This window comes from Lycorma delicatula, chromosome 12, assembly GCF_047948215.1.
Source record: "Lycorma delicatula isolate Av1 chromosome 12, ASM4794821v1, whole genome shotgun sequence".
NCBI lineage: Eukaryota > Metazoa > Arthropoda > Insecta > Hemiptera > Fulgoridae > Lycorma > Lycorma delicatula.
The window spans coordinates 3,054,359-3,076,414 of record NC_134466.1 but is presented as its reverse complement, the minus strand read 5'-3'; the positions used below and the strand labels follow the sequence as shown (position 1 = coordinate 3,076,414).

Genomic DNA, 22,056 nt, shown 5'->3' with positions numbered 1-22,056 from the left:
CTTTGCAAATTACTGTCCTTCTGAGTAACTAGAATCTGTCTGTACATTTTTGTGATATCAGATGTGATAACATAATTATGGACTCTAAATCTTAAAATTATTGAAAATAAGTCTTGTTGGACCAAAGGTCCTATCATTAGTGTATCATTTAGAGATAGACCATTGCTGGATTTGGTTGAGCCATCAACACAACTCTTAGTTTGGTTGTTAAGCTTGTTTCCTTGAAAACAGCGTGATGAGGTAGATAAAAAACTTCTGAGTCAGGTATCAATAAATTTTTTGAATTAAGTTCAGACATATGACCAAGGTTTATATATTCATTAATAAAATTAGAGTATCCCTTCTTAAAACTAGGTCTTGAATAAGCTTACGTTCTACAGACAAAAATCTATTTTTGGCGTTATTAAGAGAATCACCAAGTTTGATGTTATCTGATTTACGAGGTAATGTAACTATAAATCTACCATCCTTATTTCTAATTGTATTTTCTATGAAATTTCTTTCACATAATGAGTTATCATGAAAGATTTGTTTGACTAAAATAGGTTCTTCTACCTCCCAGAATTTTTCTATCTGTGATGAAAGAAGTTTATTGTCATTACGAATGAAAAGGGAAGAAACGGAATTGTTGTGTGTAACATTTAAAGGAAGGTTTCCAGCTAATATATATCCTAGTCTTGTTTCTTGTATCAAGGGAGAATGCTGGTTACGTAAAAATTTATTCAGCAGAATAAGGTTTAGGAAGTATTGTGCACCTAAAAGGACATCAATATTTGAAGAAATGTTAAAGTTTGGGTCTGCAAGAAATAAGTTTTCAGGTAAATTAAGATGATGAATAAAATGATTTAGCAGAAAGATTGTCAGTTAGGTTAGGTAATACAGCACAAACAATGTAATGTAAAGTTTTCAATGCGAGAGTATAGTTTAACTGTGACACTGTAATTTGATTGACATAATGAGTTATTAATTCCAGAAATTGGAAGACTATTTTTTGTTAGTTAGCCCAATTTTACGAGCAAATTCCATTGTGCAGAAATTGGCTTGACTGCCTGAATCAAGCAACACTCTATGTCTGATAATTTCCATGTTTGTCCACAGTATTGCACACAGCAGTAGACAATAAAACATTTTTGTTTGTAATTTTAATGCACGATAAGTATTATTTTCAGGCTTAGAGCTAGATTTATTAATTTCCTCTGTATGGATTAAGGAATGATGCTTTTTGCAACATATTTTACATACATGCTTATTCATACAATTATTTACAGAGTGACCTGTTCGAAAACAATTAAAGCAACACTTATTCTGGACTAAAAATTCCTTGCGTTCATCTACTGTTAAATCAAGAAATTTTTTACATGTATATAAATAAAGATCGGATTTACACATAGTACATTGAATAATTTTTGAATTTGCATGGTAACTAACTAAATTTCTTCTGCAAATTTTATTTGTATTGTTATATTTCCCTTGACCTTTAAAGGGTTTGTTAAATACTTGTTTGTTAAAAGAGTGAGTGTTATTTGATTGCAAATTATACTCAAGTTTAGCTGCAACATTTTCAAGTATTTGTCTTCTATTATTAAGAAACTCAACAAAGTTTTTGAAATTAGGAAAGTTTTCATCAGAAAGTCTTTCTTTCCAATTTTTGTAAGTATTTTTGTCTAATTTTGATGCTAGTAATCGCATAACAATGAGCTCATTAGGATTAACAGGTAAATTCATTGCCTCCTATGAACTTATACAAGAATTAATTTTATTAATAAAATGATCTAAATTATCTGCAGATTCCTTTTCAATGAAACCAATTTTTAAAATATTTTCAATAAGATGAACAGAGATCATGCATTTATCATATCTTTTTTTAAGGAGATCTAAGGAGACTGAATAATTTTCCCTTGTAATTGGTAAGTCTTTGATGATATTAAGGGCCTCATCTCTTAAAGATGACTAAGTAGTGTAATTTTTGAATATTGGATAGGTCATTTCTAGAATGAATTACGTCATTAAATGTATTAAAGTAATGCTGCCAGTCAAGTAAATTTCCACTAAAACATGGCACGGATGAAGTTCTACGCAAGAAGTACCTTATGAAAATAAACAAGAAAAAAGGAAAGTAATGAAATGTAGTAGACATAATGAAGATGGACCACTGAATGTAAAAATAGGAAGAGAAAAGATTATGGGGGTAGAAGAATTTTGTTTTCTTTGGGAAGTAGAATTACTAAAGATGGACGTAGCAGGAGCAAAATAAAATGCCAAATAGCAGAGGTGAAACAAGCCTTCAGTCAGAAATATAATTTCTTTACATCGAAAATTAATTTAAACATCACGAAAACATTTTTGAAAGTTTATGTTTGGAGCGTAGCTTTATGTGGAAGTGAAACTTGGACTACCGGAGTGCCTGAGAAGAATTAAAAAGATTAGAACCTTTTGAAATGCGGTGCTATAGGAGAATGTTAAAAATCAGACGGGTGGATAAATTGACAAATGAAAAGTTGTTGCATCAAATTGATAGAGATTAGCATTTGGAAAAATATAGTTACAAGAAGAGACAGACTTATAGGCTACATATTAAGGCATCCTGGAATAGTCGCTTTAATATTGGAGGGACAAACAGAAGGAAAAAATTGTGCGGCAGGCAACGTTTGGAATATGTAAAACAGATTGTTAGGGATGTAGGATGTACGGAGTATACCGAAATGAAATGACTGGCACTATATAGGGAATCTCGGAGTGCTGCATCAAACCAGTCAAATGAGTGGACAAAAAAAAGTTCAGGTATTTGCTGATGTCATCAAAGTTTGGTTCAAGACCATGGATTTTGATGCTATACAACCATCAGGAAAAAATTTAAAAAGTCGCACCAATATCTTCATATAAACTTAAGTAAAACTTATAAACTGTGTAAGTCATAGAAAACATCTCTACCTGTTCTCAATCGACTGAGTACTGGGATTAATCTAACCACTCACCAGTAAACAGTCTTTTTAGATGCCATTTAAAAGCAATTACGTAAAATATTAAACAAAACAAAAATCATAGTGATTTGAGATAAATTCCAATAACAGTCCTTTAATACGTAAAAATAATTGGAAAATGTAAATAAGAAAAGGACATGTTAAAGGCTGCATGTAGTAGCAATGTGCTGAGCAATGGGTCACCACTACTTAAACATCCTCCTGTTTTCTGTGAAACATTGTATATTAGATTACAAAATAAATAATTTACAATGTGTTTCTGAAAATTAAATATCTACATTTGGTAACAAAAATGCGTCTTTGAATTTTTTTGCAATCTTCTTGATTTCTTCTAAAAATTCCTGACTTTTCCTTAGGAAAAGATTCCTTGACGTCACGATGTATTACTAAAAACACTAAAAATGTTAAACTGAAAGGGTAAGATTTCTAAAATATTTTAAAATACAAGAGATAGATCACATTTTATCTTTTATTTATGTTACGTGTTAAGATTCAAACCTAAAACCTGAATGTATACACACATCTCTACCACTCGTCACAATGTAGGTTAGGTTACTTGCATCTGATCACATTAGTTTTTAGGAAGAGAATAGTGTATGTTTTAAATAAAAATCAACCTGTTTTCCGTGGAACATTGTTTATTAGATTACAAAATAAATAATTTACAATATATACCTGAAAATTAATTGACAATATTAATAATTAAGTGGATATTAAAGTTTAGACTTCACAGACACTGTACAATTCCAGCCTCAGTGTAATACCTTGGTTATACATTAAGTAATTGCCAATACACAAATATTTATTGAACACTCTTTTATTCACCTTTAATTTACAATAATTTAATCACTACACTGAATTATAATGCGTTACAATAAATAAAGTCTAACAATATTTAATTAAGCTGGTTCAGTATATAATAAATGAATCTTAACAAACACATTATAAAATTAAATTACATCATTCTGAAATTTTTTACATCGGGAACAAAATATTATTTATTAAAAACACATAAAAAACACAATTTATGATATAAACATATTTCTAAAACTGAATCGATTGCACTTTTTATTACAATAACATATTTTCTATTTCACCAAGAAAATTATTTTCTAAAAAATTAAGAAAAAATATTTTTATATATAAAAATTATATAAACTTGCGATAGCAAAATTTAAGAAAATTATTTTTTGAGAAATATTGAAATTGCAAGCACCCGAAGAAAAGCTATACTGTTAGAACCTTTTTTTTTTGTTCTTTTCGAAAGAATGGCAAGTAGACTGCTGCTATTTCTGTGGCTATTCATACTTTACATAAAAAAGGAGAAAAAAGAGAAGTTAATAGTCGCAGAGGAAGTTCTCTTCTTTCAGTAACCTTTTAATCTTATAAAAGTTGTAGTAAATAGAATAGAAGAGAAGCAGACATCGATAAACAATTTGTAGAATATATTAGTTTTATAGAAAGGGAAGACCTTGGCAGAACAGGTAGCTTGTGTAAAAATAGTAATCTTAGTTAGAATGGTGATATATAACAATTATACAATTACATTTTTATAATTTAAAAAGGTATATCATTCTGCTGGGAAAAAAAAAATTCCAATGCCTTTTCTACAGTTAAAATTATTTGGAATTGTCGGAACAATTAAAATCAAAAAAGGGTATAATATAACAAGATGTTGACTCTGATCGATTTTAATTGTGTTCTAGGTAGTCGTAAAAGAATGGAGGAAAACATTGAAACTTAATGTGGTAGAAACAAAACGTTTAGGTTACAAAAAGGACAATCCAGGAATAGATTAATTCCAACGAAAAAACAAATGTTTCACAAGTATTAAAAATAAACCAAAATCTCTAAAACTATCATAATAGAATTAAATTAATTAATTCATCAGTAAAAAAAAAGAAAATCTTAAATATAAATCTCTTAAAATATACAATAAAAAATTGCTTAAAGAAATGAAACAAAGATTTTTGTTTAAATTCTTAATTTTTTTAGGAAGGTTTTTACCTTGTCGAGTAATTTTACATTACATTTTTTTTACACTTTCTGACAGTATATATTTTCAAGCATCAATTGATATTTGCAAAGATATAACTTAAAATAGTAGAGATGCAGATAGAATTTCAGAACACAGCAAATGACTTGGCATCAAATCACCATCCTGTATCGATTAGGTTTGCAGTTTTTATACTTTCAAAACACTTTTTATACTGTTAACAGAATATATTTGAGAATGTAATAAAACAATCATGATTTGATTACGGACTTATATTTGAAAATTCAACACCCTCTATATCTTATCAGAAAGAGAAAGCCTATAAATATTTAACCGATGAAGAGAAACATTCATTCTTCCGTATCTCAGATTATACCTAACATTCAACGCTCCCACAGATTATTCAATAACTACATTATAAGAAAGAGAAATCCAATAAAAATTTAACCGATGACAAGAAAAATTCACTCATCCGTATCTCAGATTACACCAAACATTCAACGTCCACACAGATTTTTTCTATAACTTTCTTATCAAAGAGGTAAAGCCGAGAAAAATTTAATCAATGACATGAAACGTTCACTCTTCCGTATCTAAGATTACACCACACATCTAACGCCCTTACAGATTACTTTTATAAATATCATATAAGAGAGCGAAAGCCGATAAAAATTTAACCAGTGACAAGAAACATTCACTCTTTCGTATCTCAGATTACACCTAACATTCAACGCCTTTACAGATTACCTCAATTACTACCTTATCAGAAAGAGAAAGCCTGTAGTTTTTTTGGTGTTTACTGTCACAGTAAATAGCTTAATCGCTTCATATATTGACTGTCAACACTGTAGGATTTACAAAGCCTTTTTTTTGTAGGTACTTAAATTGTGACTTTGTTGTGTATAGAGTTTCACTCTTTTCCATTCAATTGCCATTCGCTTAGCATGTTTATTTTATTTTAAATATGCACAATATGAAATTTAATTCATTACCTAAAATTGATTTTTATTTTTGTAGTATCGTACCTTTTTCAGTTTGGATTTGTAAGATAACAGCCAATAAATTTTTTTCTTTCATTTAATTACTATTAGTGAAAGGTCATACACACAATAGGCATAGATTTACAAATTACTTTATACAGTCCACTACTATTGAGAAGAATCGTAAAATATACTTTATTGACAGGACAAAAGTCAGTTAAATTTATCAAATGAATTTAGTTCATAGTAATAATAATAATAACAATAGAATAATTCACTCGATGGAATAAATGATAGATTTGCATAAACTTTGTGTAATAATTTATTTTATTTAATGGAATTTACAACTACATACATACAGACGTTTCGTTACCTCTTTTATAACCATTGAATTGTGCAGACAGTGATTAATAGTTTGCAGTATCATTACAACATTTATACTATACTAGTACATGCAATTCTACCCATCATGCCTGATATCAATCTGATTGTTGGTGTATGTCTCTCTGTCATACCATTGTGGATCTTGAAGTTCAAAACTCTCAGTTTCCATTTCCTGAGCAAACATTCTTTCTTTAACAAACTTCTTGTTCATTAATATTTTAATAAGCGACTTGCAAAAATAAAAATGATACAGTATTTGAATCTTTGAGGAAGAGCCTGCAGTCACAAATTAATTTTTTATATGGAAAAATTATTAATGAAATATCCTTAATCCACTCCATGTTAATATTATTACTTTTGATACTTAAAAAACAGTTGACAATTTGGACAATCTCTAGATTTTTCTGTTCCATGCAAATCTATCTGCATAGATTCGTTAAAATGTTTTCCTACTTCCATAAATGTAACTTTCTGTACGAGGTTAAAACAAAACGTAACTCATAAATCCATAACAATTTTTTATATTTAAAATTATTATAAATGATTTCGCTTAAATAAATTGTTTACGTCATAGAAATGGCACACAGCAAGGTTGACATTATTTACATCAATCTTCTTATAATTAAATTCTCTACAATTTATGTTTAAAAAATGTAAGATTTATCACCAATTTAACAACGTTATGTACGTCAAACGTAAAAAAATGTGTTTTTGACCCTACTTTTGGTGTTTTACACAGGATATCTTAGAAACTAAGAGACATACAGTTCTAGGACCTATGTTTTTCGATTTCCCAGCTCAAAAACCGTAAGAAACAATTGAATTTGCCCCTAAATTGACCTTCCCAGAATTTCAGAAAGCCTTAATTTACCCAGAGGAACTGAAACTCGGGCGAAATCTTTCACCCTGTATAACTCGCTAACAAAGCGTTTTCGGACCTATGTTTATATGAACTTTTTTCTTATTTTTAGCCTCTAGAATGAGTTATCAAAGTATTGCCCTATCCTCCTGAATCACTCTGTATATACTTATATCTAGTTAATGTAACAGTCACACATTCTTATTATTAATGAAATAAGTCATAATAAATTCATATCGATAACAAAGTATAAGCTCATATTGAATACACTAATATCGAAAATACAAAACATTATAATTTACTTTATAAACAAAAATAATTACTAAAAAAATAATGTAAAATATAAAACGACATGTAGGTTACTCTTATAAGAGAACAACCGATAATAAATAATTTACAAAACAAAAAGTAAAATGAAATTTAAGATATATAAATGTCAATGCATTACGTTGTAAAAATACGTTAAATAAGATGTACAAATGTACATATCCACCACAAAAAAATTAGTGCACAGTTTTAAATATAATGTCTCTCATCATCGATATCAAATTTCAACTACAGGTATGTTTTAGTAAATAAATTCTTATTGAAATAAAGAATACAAACTAAAATGCTAACAAAATATATTGAAAAATAGCTTTAAACCTTAAACAAATTTTCGTTCTAGGTGTAGTGCAAATCTATATTCTTTAAACATCTTAAAGCCATAGAATTCTTTAATCTTAAATAACGCCATAGAAATTTACAATTTAAAAATTTTCAATAATTCGGATCGCTTGCCGAAAAGTGAATTTAAAAAAAATACATCTTTCAGTCTCTATTATAAATAAATAATTACGTCCACTATAATAAATACAACGTATACTTATGTTTTGTCGTGTACTGATACCGATTCAAACTTAGAAAATTAAGAATTTTAATTTCTTTCATCATAAAACAGAATCTTTTTATATTAAATTTTAAAAAAATTTGTACTGGCCAAAAGCCAATATATTTTAAATAAATTAATAAAGTTTTTAAAATAAAATTTAATTTAACCCTATATTATTTATGCGAACATATTTTTATAACTGCAATGGAAAACTAGGAAATGAAGGATAAAAATTTATATATCTTCACCGGTAAACACATTATCAAAAAAAAGTTTTTTGATATCAAAAAACTTTACTTAAGATAGGTTTTAGGCCCTTATTCAAAGAATAGTACGAAATGAATTTGATATTTTACTTAATAAGAAAGTTATAGCGATATTGGTTTTTTTTTAGAAAGCCCTGCCCATTTCCACCTCCATGGTCTGATTTTGCCCATGTTCACGAGAAAGTGAAATACATAGATATAGATATGCTAAAGACAAAAGTATAAACAATTTACCACCAACAGTACAGAATTCAATAATGCTTCTTACCTTATGTGCTTTCAAGGATTTCCCTCATCATCGGTTATAAAATTAAAAAAAAATTGTTATGCAGCTAGGTAGCCACACTACAGTACTGTTCACAAATTTTTTTTAATTTTATAATATTTAATATGACTACATATTTTTACACATTTACAATTTTATTCCTAATTTAATGTGCGATTGTTTAAAAGAAAGACTGTAGATGAGGGGAACCCTTGAAAGCACATAAGGTAAGAAGCATTATTGAATTCTGTACACTTAGTGGTAAACTGTTTATACTTTTTGTCTTTGGTGTAATTAGTACAGGAGAGAATATGGACAAATACAATAACAAAAGAATTGGTTTTGCTAATAATATATATACACTTTTTGAACTTTTACCCATTGAAATAGGTAGCTTTCTTATGAAATCTACCTAAAAATAAGATTAAGATAATAAGACTTTTTCCAACTACTAGTCCCGTTCAAACAATATTAGACTATTTTTGAATAGTGTGGTATTCTAATGTTACATGAATAGTAGACCTAGTATTGAACTTAAATGAACTCTTAAACAAAATTTAATTAATAAAGTGAAAATAGGAATTTAAAAAAAAATCATAAAATTTATGTAAAGAAATGTATTCCAATTAAAACAATTTGATCACATTGCATGTAAAATTTGGAAAATTAAGCCAAAATTACCTTATTGTATTGTAGTACTTTTTTGTTCGATATAAAATAAGATATTAATTTATGGTGTGTTTTACATTTAATTTACTTATGTTGTTTGGAAACTTGATTCAGTAGTTATAATAAGGATTCTAAAGTACAGAAGTAATAAAATATCGAAACACGATGTTAATCTACATCAGAGAGGACATCTGTGCATAACGCCTCTGTAATATATTTGTTCTGGACGATAATGCGAAAGTTTTTTCATGCTACAAAAAAAAACTGCCTCAGTAATTATACTGATTTTTTTAACCGTAACCGAATCAGTAATTTACTGAATCAATTGTCATATTTAGCTTCAGAAAATTTCCTTTCATAAACTTCTTCAGTACTGAAATTAAAAAAAAATTGTAATTTTTAAATTAAAATAAATAATTAAATTATTTTTAAAAGAATATACAAAACATTTAGAATATTTTTAAAATAATGAACTGAATACAGATTGCTAGTAATTTATAAATAACTTTTTGTTTAAATCATAACAATTCTTGCCGTTGCATTGGTAAATTAATTACTACTAAATCTCCAAGATGGAATGTTACTTATTTGTTAAATACTCTATACTGGTTGTGAGAGCACTAAATTTCACAAACTTACTCAAAAAAGTAACTTACTGACCTGGAACTTCTTCAAAAGGGACACTACCATGTCAATCACAAAATATTTCAGCACCTGTTTTCCTTAAAAGGAGCTGTGATAGTAGCTATACTGTGATTGAAATTCTTTAGAATTTACTAGAAAACAATCACAATCCCTAACCCATCATATTACGATATATTATTCATATTCAATAAAAAAAAATTCAATAATAGTGTTTGTTATCTGGGCATCCCAACCCTGTAGGGGGAAGAACGGTAACGTCACCGGTCGCCACACCACACCCTCCGTTTCGAGCCCCGAGGGACTTTACTGGATGTTGTCTTTAGACCCCTCTGATTACATCTCACAGTAATCGGCCAGGCCTGTCAGGATGCCACCGATGTAAAAGCCCAAAATCGAATCAAACAATAACAATATAACCGTGGCACGATGCCATTACGCCTACCTCCAACCTATCCATGCCTAGGCCGGAACCGTAGCCACCCTGGATCCTGCCGTGATCAAATACCTCAACTGAACTCCCTCTGCAGACCTACAAAACCAACCGTATCTGTTGACTGTGGTGTTTGAATGTCTGTGAGGGTGTATTTCCCCCTTCCATGAGTAATGCACATCAACTGTATCAAGAAGGGTGGGTAGCCAGGGGTGGTTTAGTCTGTAGTGTGCAGGAACACATACATATTTAATAACATCTTGCAAAACCTGTTAGTGAGCTCGACACTGCTCAAAATGGGGTTCTCTTCCACCTCTTTAAAAAAAAACCAAAGCAAATGGCTTGGAAGAAAACCAAGCGGATGGAACAAAACCTTGCGGATCATCCAGTTAATATGGAGATCCAGAAAGGAATGCATTCTCTCAAGTTCCCTAACAGCTCGTGAATATTTGACCTCATATAGAGACAGACATACAGGACGTGCTTCACTGTATCATCACTCCCAAAATCCAGGCATTGACTCGAATCCACCACCAAATGAAACCTAGCCAAACTCATCGATATACTGATTGGGGGAAACCCATCTAATCGCACCTACAACAGACACTATAGGAAATATACCATGCGTGTAGCAACCTGTCTGGGATTCGTCCCACCTGACCTGCCAAGAAACAAGGCTCCAATCTTCCATCTCCTACTTTCGTCTGATATCAATAGGTTATTTACCTTGGAATGCAGTGTTCCTTACGCTCATTAGCCAAGATATCTTGGTTTGACTCCGGCTATAATACAGACTGCCTCCCGCGAGACTGTTCTATAACCATTTATAACAGCCAAAAAGAGGAGTCACTGGGCATGTAGCAAAATGTATGCATAACACCTAAAACCCAAGCGGTGAGCCCAGACAAGTGCAGCATATAGCATAACTGCCTCACTGACACCACACCTTTGTAAAGGATTGGGGGTAATTAAACCCCCCCAATCAGGATGAATGACTGATTCCAAAGCATCAGCATTTTTTGCTACATTCCTTGAACCGAAAATTTTCATCAAGGATTTGAGTCTTAACATACTGAACTGAGGAGACAAGTCATCTTAACCCTGTTATCTGGGAGAACAACACCAGTAGTAACTAAAAATGATGGAAAGTGGTACTGTTTAGAAATACATTACTATAATTCCACTATTTATAAAATGTCTGGCTTGTCTAACAAATTTACAGTAATATTCATTTCTATTGCCAATTGACAAAAACCGCACATTAAAATAACAAATTATAATTATGTTTTATGTTTTTCAGTGAAATAATTTCATACTTGTTTTCTAATCTTTCTCTGTCTGTAACAGAAAGGATTACAATATTCTGGTTTTCTAATCCTGAAGAGGTTTGTATTTATGCCCTTTTTAAATTCATAGATTTGAGTGTGAATTTATTTTAATCAATTATATAATAATAGATAAGTATGAAATCAAAGAATAGGTATTATTATTATTATTATTAGAACTTTAATAATTTTGTAATTAGTACTAATGAAATTTTGTTGATACCACTAAAAATTATAATGTACTATCTTGTTATAAAAAAACAAAATGCAATTTCACTAACCTGATTTGTTTTTAAATTAAACACTTCATTTTTAACCTCATTTTAAATTTTGTTTCACTCAGAACAATAATAAATACAGTTTCTTACACCCAAGTTGCTTAAATATTGATAAATTTTCATGCCTGTAAAACATAAAGTTAAAATAGAATGATGGGACGTTAAAAATAAAATAATCTTAAATGCTAAATATTTATTTTAAGCAAGCAAATTAAACCCAATGCAGATATTTAATAAAAAATTAACTTTATGTTGATACAAATAGGCAGGCAGGAGTAGGTTTCATAATGAACAAGATAGGGAAGAGAGTAGAATATTTCAAAACGCATAGCAATATAATCGTAATAAGGATAAAATCAAAACCTAAACCGACAACGATTGTTAACGTCATGATCATGCCTACAAGCGCCCATGATCATGATGAGGTAGAGTGTGTATACGAAGAGATTGATGAAGCAATTAAACACGTAAAAGGAGATGAAAATTTAATAATAATTGGAGATTGGAATGCAAGCATTGGAAAGGGCAAGGAAGAAAATATAGTAGGTGAATACGGGCTGGGCAAAAGGAATGAAAGAGAGGACAGACTTATAGAGTTTGACACAAAGTATAATTTAGTAATTGCCAACACCCAATTTAAAAATCATAATAGAAGAATATACACTTGGAAAAAGCCAGGCGATACTGCAAGGTATCAGATAGATTATATCATGGTTAAGCAAAGATTTAGGAATCAACTTGTTGACTGCAAAACTTACCCTGGAGCAGACATTGATAGCGACCATAATTTGGTGATAATGAAATGTAAATTGGGATTTAAAAACCTGAAGAAAAGGTGTCAGATGAATCGGTGGAATTTAGAGAAGCTTGAGGAAGAGGAGGTAAAGAAGATTTTTGAGGAGGACATCGCAAGAGGTTTGAGTAAAAAAGATAAGGTATATTGCAGGTGATGGATGAACATAGAAAATATAAGAATGCTAGTGATGAAGAAAGTAAAAGGAACTACCGACAATTAAGAAATGCTATAAACAGGAAGTGCAAACTAGCAAAAGAAGAGTGGATTAAAGAAAAGTGTTCAGAAGTGGAAAGAGAAATGAACATTGGTAAAATAGACGGAGCATACAGGAAAGTTAAGGAAAATTTTGTGGTATGTAAATTAAAATCTAATAATGTGTTAAACAAAGATGGTACACCAATATGTAATATGAAAGGTAAAGTCGATAGATGGGTGGAATATATTGAAGAGTTATATGGCGGAAATGAATTAGAAAATGGTGTTATAGAGGAAGAAGAGGAAGTTGAATAGGATGAAATGGGAGAAAAAATACTGGGATCTGAATTTAAGAGAGCATTAAAAGATTTAAATGGCAGAAAGGCTCCTGGAATAGACGAAATACCTGTAGAATTACTGCGCAGTGCAGGTGAGGAAGCGATTGATAGATTATACAAGCTGGTGTGTAATATTTATGAAAAAGGGGAAGTTCCGTCAGACTTCAAAAAAAGTGTTATAGTCATGATACCAAAGAAAGCAGGGGCAGATAAATGTGAAGAAAACAGAACAATTAGTTTAACTAGTCATGCATCAAAAACCGAAGTCATGCATCAACTAGAATTCTATACAGAAGAATTGAGAGGAGAGAGATTTTAGGCCTCAGATTAATAGTAGAAGAAAGATTAAAGAAAAATAAACCAACATACTTGGCGTTTATAGATCTAGAAAAGGCATTCGATAACGTAGACTGGAATAAAATGTTCAGCATTTTAAAAAAATTAGGGTTCAAATTCAGAGATAGATGAACAATTGCTAACATGTACAGGAACCAAACAGTAACAGTAATAATCGAAGAATATAAGAAAGAAGCCGTAATAAGAAAGGGAGTCCGACAAGGATGTTCCCTATCCCTGTTACTTTTTAATCTTTACATGGAACTAGCAGTTAATGATGTTAAAGAACAATTTAGATTCGGAGTAACAGTAGAAAGTGAAAAGATAAAGATGCTACGATTTGCCGATGATATAGTAATTCTAGACGAGAGTAAAAAGGATTTAGAAGAAACAATGAACGGCATAGATGAAGTCCTACGCAAGAACTGTCGCATGAAAATAAACAAGAACAAAACAAAAGTAATGAAATGTAGTAGAAATAACAAAGATGGACCGCTGAATGTGAAAATAGGAGGAGAAAAGATTATGGAGGTAGAAGAATTTTGTTATTTGGGAAGTAAAATTACTAAAGATGGACGAAGCAGGAGCGATATAAAATGCCGAATAGCACAAGCGAAACAAGCCTTCAGTAAGAAATATAATTTGTTTACATCAAAAATTAATTTAAACGTCAGGAAAAGATTTTTGAAAGTATAAGTTCAGGTAGGAATCACTACCTGAAAAATCATTTTATCATTTTTTTTACGGTACATTATTCCATTAATTCATTTTTTTGCAATTTTTTATTTTTGAGTTTAATTTTTCAACAAAAATTTTTTCGTTATAATAAGATATTTATATTATATCATTCATTGATAAATTATTATGTTACAAAAAAGAAAAAAGATAGTTATATTATAATATATATATTATATATAGTGTTTACGACATTCTGGCATAAAGTTTTTCCGTTATTCTCTACGAATTCCAAACTAGGATGGGTCCCGTTGCTTTGTTACAAGGAATGTTTGAATTCCACTTGGTTTCGTTTTGCTGGGTCTGTAAAGCCCACATGTTTCTATTATTGTTCTTGTTTTTGACCCTCCCACCGTCACCTTTGTGACCGCGTCCATTATTCTATCGAGTAATTTCTGACTACCCTTTTCATACACCCGTTACTTTTTCGTCCCCTTACTACACACAGACTCTCCTGTCCACTACCTGGATCTGGTTACCCCCGCCTTTTTTCGCCATCTTTTCGGCAGAGTACCTCCAACATCTCACCACTGCAGTCGCCTAGGGCAAACTTTGTGGTAACATTCACGCTCAAGCAGAATTTCAAACTCATCACTACACATTTGAGATTCCACGCCTCATTCTACCACTAAACCACATCACGCCGCTGTATTCCTGATTCACCGTGCGGACTACGCCCAGGACTACATAGGTATTCTTCTGTACTTGCTGTTACGAGTTCATCTCTGGCAAATATTTGTGAGCTACAGGCAAGTTCAGTTTTTCATTACTCATTACGTTAAACCTTTATGTTATTCAAATTTGTGGAACATTCAGTTCATCCTACCTATGCCGTTCAAGTTTCAATTTCACTTTAGTACAGTCACGACAGGTCACTTACAGAAGGCTGTCATTGTTCAGCTGCAACCCATTTCATGTGCTCAATTAAGTTCAGTGTGATTATATTGTAATTAACTCTTTTGTACTGTAATATTATTGTGTCTTTTTCTACGTCAAACTAGAATTACATTTTTACATTATTTAACGTTAAGTTTGCGGTTCATAAATCAGGAAAGGCCAATGCCAATCAAGATTGACTTTAATTTATTTTTCTAAGTTTATGACATTTGTTCATTGCTAATTTTTCAATATTACAGCATTTGTCAGTAATGCAATAGTTTTCCAGTCATATTATGTTTATTGATGTTTTGTTTTTCTAAGTATATAATTGTAAATCTCATTTTAATAATATTATTACTGATATGCTGATTTCAGTTGATATTTCTTATGTGAAATTAAGTTATGTTTATTTCATAATTTCATTTAATTTAAGGTTATGCTTTAACATAAGTTCAGTTGTTTTACATAATTAAAGTCCAATTTCTTTTGGCAAATACTAGCTGTGTTTTTTTATTTTTTAACTTTACCCAACATATAGTAATATATTTATTTAAATATAACTATTTCACCCTTTAATATTTAATCTTATAAAATAAAATATTTTAATTTATAAGTGTTATATAAATTAAAAAAATTATTATATAATATATACCATCTTTTATTTAAATAAAGATTTTAATTTAATACAGATTTTTATTTTAATGTAAAATAGTTTTTGTAAAAATAATCATCTAAAATAAATTATTTAGTTAAATGCATCAATTAGATATTTAATTAAAATCAATTTTAGTTTTAATTAAATTAAATAAGATCTTATTTAAAATAATTTAATACATTGAAATAAATTTTAAAGTTTAAAAGACCTAAAAAAAATAATTATATTAGAATAAGTATATTTAAAAATACATAATTATTAAAAAAAAAACTCATGGTTTAATTCTTATCTTAAGTTTAAGTTTAATAAGATAATTACATATGTTTTATTTAAATATTTATGTTTGGTTCTTTAAAAACAAATTTATTATTATAGTAATGTCATTTTTGAAAGTCAAGATTAATTATTATATTAGCTTTTAAGTTTGTTTCCATCTATTTTGAACCATTGTTTTTTTTTAATATAAAATCATGATAATGTTAGGGGTAGCTTTATCTTAAATTTTTGTAGCTTTAAGTTTGGTTTCATCTTTTTGGGCTGTAATTTTTTTATTATAACTTCAGTTAGGGGTAGCTTTGAAGTTATAATTTTGCTTAAGGGAGGAGATCCTTTTTTGAGTGTATTTTGTTTTATTAGTTGTTTATATTTGTAGTTTTAAGGTTCCTTTTAATATTTTTTTTTTTTTAAATTTGATTTTTGTTTTAAATTTTGGCTTTAAATTTATAACGCATGTAAATTTTTGTTAGGTTAAATATCCTTAATGGTTAATTTTTATTTTCAGTGTTAAGGTTTTTTAATTTAAGTTATATTTTTTAGAACCAAAAAATGTTGTGCCAGCATTTGCGGTTATTCCTCAGGTTCAAGTTAATTTTTTTAGAATTTAGTCTTATTTAGTTTTAATATTTTATATTTAGGTGAAATTTATATAAATTTGAATTTAAACCAGGATTAGATACCCTGTTATTCTTAATTAGTAATTTTTTTTCTAAGGTAGTTTATTTTTTATAATTGAAATTTAATAGATCTGGCGGTTTTTAAATCTTTTTAGAGGAACCTGTAATTTAATGATATTCCATGATTTTTTGTACCTTTTTTTTCTTGTATATCTCTGTCGTTGAGTGTAATGAAAATTTATTTTCTTTTCATTTTAAAGATTTATGTTAGGTCAAGATGCAGTTATAAAGAGGTTATTATGGGTTACATTAATTTTTGTTTTTTGATTTTTTAATTTGATTAAATTTGAATTTTGGATTTAATAGTAATTTTTTTAAATTAATTTTTTGAATTTTGCTCTTAATTATGTACATATTGTCCGTCACTCTCATAAACTGAGATAAGTCGTAACAAAGTTACGACTTATCTCAAAAATAATTTCGCCTGTTTATCAAAAACATGTCCTTTTGTGATTTATTTAAGGTTTGGCCTGCTCAATGATTTAAATAGCCGCAGTATTTTGACTGTGCTAAGGTAGCATAATAATTAGTCTTTTAATTGAGGTCTGGAATGAAGAGTTTGACGAAAATTATACTTTATTTTTAAAATTTAGTTTGAATTTTATTTTTAAGTTAAAAAGCTTAAATTTAGGAGAGGGACGATAAGACCCTATAGATCTTTACTTTGGTTTTAAATTTTTTTTTTAGTTTATTTTTTAAATTTTTATGAGTTTATTTTTTTGTACCTATTTTGGGTTTTTCTGTATCTTTAATTTTTTGATTAATATTTCCTTTTAGTTTTAATTTTGTTGGGTTTTCTTTTTGCCTTTTTTTTTTTTTTGTTGTTCTGGTTTGGGGGTTCATTTTATTATGATTGCTGGATGATCTTCTAATTCTAGAATTTCTCAAGAGTATTTCTTATGAAGTTGTTTTTTTTTTTTTTATTATTTTTTGTTTTATCTTATATTGTGAGTCTTTTAATTTAAATTATTTTTGTTATTTTCAGTTGAATGTTTGATTTATTTTTTTTTCTTTTCCTCTATTTATAATTTTTCTTTCTTGTATTTTGGCTGAGACTAATCGTTCTCCATTTGATTTTTCTCAGGGCGAGTCTGAATTGGTTTCTGGGTTTAATGTTGAGTATAGATCATTTAGATTTTCTTTATTTTTTTTATCTGAATATAGAAATAAAATGTTTATGAGATTTTTTACTTGTTTTTGGGGGGCGATTGTATAAATTTTTTTTTTTTGTTAAGGTTATTTTTCTTATTTATTTTTTTGTTTGGGTTCGTGGTTCCTTTCCTCGATATCGTTATGACAAATATATATATATGTTGAAGGAGTTATTTAGCTGTTAATTTAAATTATATTTTGGCTTTTATTTTTTTTAGGATTTTTTTGTTTTTCATTATTTTAAGGTGATAAAAAGTTAATAGTATTTTATACTTTCTTATAATTTCAAGTTAATTTTCAAGTTAGTTATATAATTTAAGTTAGTTGATATAATAATTATAATTGATATTATTAGGGCTAATTGATATTAATATGGGGAGGAGTTCTAAGTGGGTTTGCTGGTGTAAAATTCTCTGGATCTATAGTGAGGAATGGATTTATATTAATTATTATTGTTATTGCTATTCCTAAAATATCTTTGGTTGTGAAATATGGGTGAAATGGGATTTTGTCAATGTTATTTTTTATACCTAGTGGGTTAGAGGATCCGGATTCATGTAGAAATATTAGATGTAGTATTACTATTATTGATATAATGAAGGGTATAATGAAGTAAAAAGTAAAGAATCGGTTTAGTGTAGGATTATCTACAGCAAACCCACTTAGAACTCCTCCCCATATTCAACCTGAATGATATTTCCTATTTGCATACGCAATCCTACAATCTATCCCTAGAAAATTAGGAGGAGTAGTAGCCCTAATAATATCAATTATAATTATTATATCAATATCATTCTCAATAAAAATAAAATTTCAAACAAGATCATTCTAACCGATAAATAAAATAATATTCTGAATTATAGTAAATACATTTATTCTACTTACATGAATCGGAGCACGACCAGTTGAAGAACCATATATTATTACAGGACAAATCTTAACAACAATTTACCCCATGTCCACAAGGATATGAGATAAATTATAAGTTAATAACCTCAAAGCAATGTAACTTGAAATTATAAGAAAGTATAAAATACTATTAACTTTTTATCACCTTAAAATAATGAAAAACAAAAAAATCCTAAAAAAAATAAAAACCAAAATATAATTAAATCCTTAACACTGAAAATAAAAATTAACCATTAAGGATATTTAACCTAACAAACATTTACATGCGTTAAAAATTTAAAGCCAAATTTTAAAACAAAAATCAATTTTAAAAAAAAAAATATATTAAAAGGAACCTTAAAACTACAAATATAAACAACTAATAAAACAAAATACACTCAAAAAAGGATCTCCTCCCTTAAGCAAAATTATAACACCGAAGCTACCCCTAACTGAAGTTATAATAAAAAAATTACAGCCCAAAAAGGTGAAACCAAACTTAAAGCTAATAATTTAAAGCTACAAAAATTTAAGATAAAGCTTAAAAATCATTTTAGAGGCTGTAATTGACAAAGCTGTTGTGATTGAGTTTTGCATCACATCTAAAGCAAATTAAACACATGAAAGATTGACAAAATGATTCTTTTTGCATTATTGTCCAGTATCTCTGTCGCAGTGTAAGAGTCTTAAGTGTTCAGAGTTGACAATTAGATTAGATTAGATGTAAATCATCCAAGCATGGATCTAGTGAAATAAGCTTACTTTGTTTATCAGTAACCTGATTCTTTATCTCACTGAATTACATGGATTGTGATTGACATGTAAAAAAGTACAGAGTATGATCTAACTCCTTAGTAGTAAAATTACATTCAGACTGTTTGGATTTCATATGGTGAATGAATCTGAAACAGAAACTAAATGTTTCTGTTTGTATGTAAAGATGAAAATCTTTGTGTTCAATCATATACAACATTAGATATACATGAAGTTAATGTAGTTTTACGCCTTTCTAATACGCATTCAGGATTTAAATTATCATCATTTAATGTAATATTACAATCCCTTGGCTAATGAGAAGAAGACTGTAATAGCTAAGGAAGACCACGCCACCATAGTGACATATCAAGTAGCCTGCTTGGTGAAAAGCTCTAGACAATATGTCTGCTGGATTATCAGAGAATTTGATGTAATACCGATTGGTAATTGAAGTGTTTTGTTGAATGTCAGAAACTATTACCTATAAATACTTTCCGATTCGAAGAATGTCCATGAATACAACAAAGTGCTATGATTGAATCAGAGTATAAGTGTATCTCATCAAAGTGTATAATGCAGTTATACACAAATAAACTTGAAAATAGTAAACAACCAAAGAGTTCAAGTCTGGATAATATGATTTGTTACAAGGGGCTAACATTGACTTAGAACAGTAAATTAGTAATTACATGGTTGGAGTATAAGTGTGTATATAAATATAACAACCATAGCCATTGTTATATAAATATAACAACCATATACAGGCATCAGAAAATCCATGTAATTTAATAGAATGAATTTTTCTATTTTTATTAAACCTAATGGATCTACTTATCTTACATGACTATTAGATGTAATTGATTATACAATGAAAGCCACTGTATTAATGGTTTGTGCAGTCAACTTTGAGTTGTCATAATTACTACATAAACTGTTTGTATGATTATAATAATAAGGCCAATGAGTCCTAGAGGATCACAGACACCTGCTGTGATGGAAAGAGTATTCCTTTTAGTATAAATTTGTAAATTGTTAGAATGAGTGATTTGGAAATTTAGTGAATCTGACTTTTTGTTCCTTAGAACTCTTAAGAGTACATATGTTGTCTTCTTGATTAGATAGTATGGATGAATTATGATAAGACAAAGAAAAACTGCAATTGTTAGAATACCACATGTGAAGTGAAAAACCATACTGTTGTAATAATTTGGACATATCGTTCTTTAATAGAATAACTCCATTTGGGTAATCTGAACTGGTAATTAGATCATCGACATAGAAATAATTTTTAATAGCAAACAAACGTAAGAATATATCCTAATTTGGTTTCTTGGAGTACAGGATATTTAAAGTTTCAAATAAACTTTGTAGGTTTGTCAGTAGGCTACCTGTTATTTCTGTTAAATCAGCACATTGCAATTGGAGATAAAAATTTTGACAAATTTTCCTTTCCTTTGAGATGAAAATTAACCGTTTTCTTTAAATTGTTTTAAAATAGCATTCACTGACACTTGACCAACACAACACACAGAAGCTATCTGTCATGTCCAACTGATATGCTTAGAGAGAAACCATTGTCAAACACAATTTAAAATTTTGTATAAAGAATGAAATAAATTTTCAAAAAACATGACAACTTAAATAACGAATATCTAATAACCTCACATTACACAGACAACTTAATGAGTTTGGTCAAGCAGTACCCACAACATGGAAGTTACAAAAAATTTCCTGTGTTATCGATTAATGCCCGTTTACTTCTGTAAAATCATCCGACTGTGGAAAAATGTAATGCAATTTATTTTTCATAAAATGGATAAAATTGATGTGAATCAAAAATTTTTAAGATATATAAAGTACAGATTATAAAGTAAAGTTTCATATTTGAAATTATAGTAATTTTTACAAAATATCCTTCATCATAAAGTTTTAAGTATTATTTTCTATTAATTTATTTCCTCGGTTAATTATTTTATTGCTCAATTAGCCTAAAATTTATAACCAGTCGCGTAATTTGTTTCTGTTTGTTTATTTTTCAGATATTATTTCGCCGGTATTATAAATAGAAAACAAAGTCAGAAACGTTTGCGTTTACGAAATAGTTAATTTATTTTGTAAAAATAGGAGAGTGCAAATTGTATTTTAAAATTCAGTACGTGATAAGTTTGGATACAATAGGCAAACAAAAATAATGACACTTATTTTAATCTACATTAAAATAATATATATAAAAAATGCTTACCCCGACCAACAACGAGGGTTATCTAAAATAAACGTATAAGATATAATATTAATAGTTAAGTCTGACCACAGACATGAGAATCTAGACTGCGCAATAAACCCAAGATGGCCGCTGGATCCATACGCTTCATATTATGTCACGCCCGTAATCACACTGTCTCTCCCCACCACTGGATAACCGTC

At 29.1% G+C, this 22,056-nt stretch overlaps 1 long non-coding RNA gene across 1 annotated transcript; it reads right to left on the bottom strand.

The window, feature by feature from the left end:
* Nucleotides 1-3,610: 3,610 nt before the first annotated feature.
* Nucleotides 3,611-22,010, bottom strand: LOC142332957 (uncharacterized). Its single transcript, XR_012758453.1, has 3 exons — nucleotides 21,875-22,010; nucleotides 11,953-12,074; nucleotides 3,611-9,644 (listed from the first exon to the last, which is right to left on the bottom strand). It is a non-coding gene; the product is annotated as an uncharacterized LOC142332957 (long non-coding RNA).
* Between the last annotated feature and the right edge of the window lie 46 nt (nucleotides 22,011-22,056).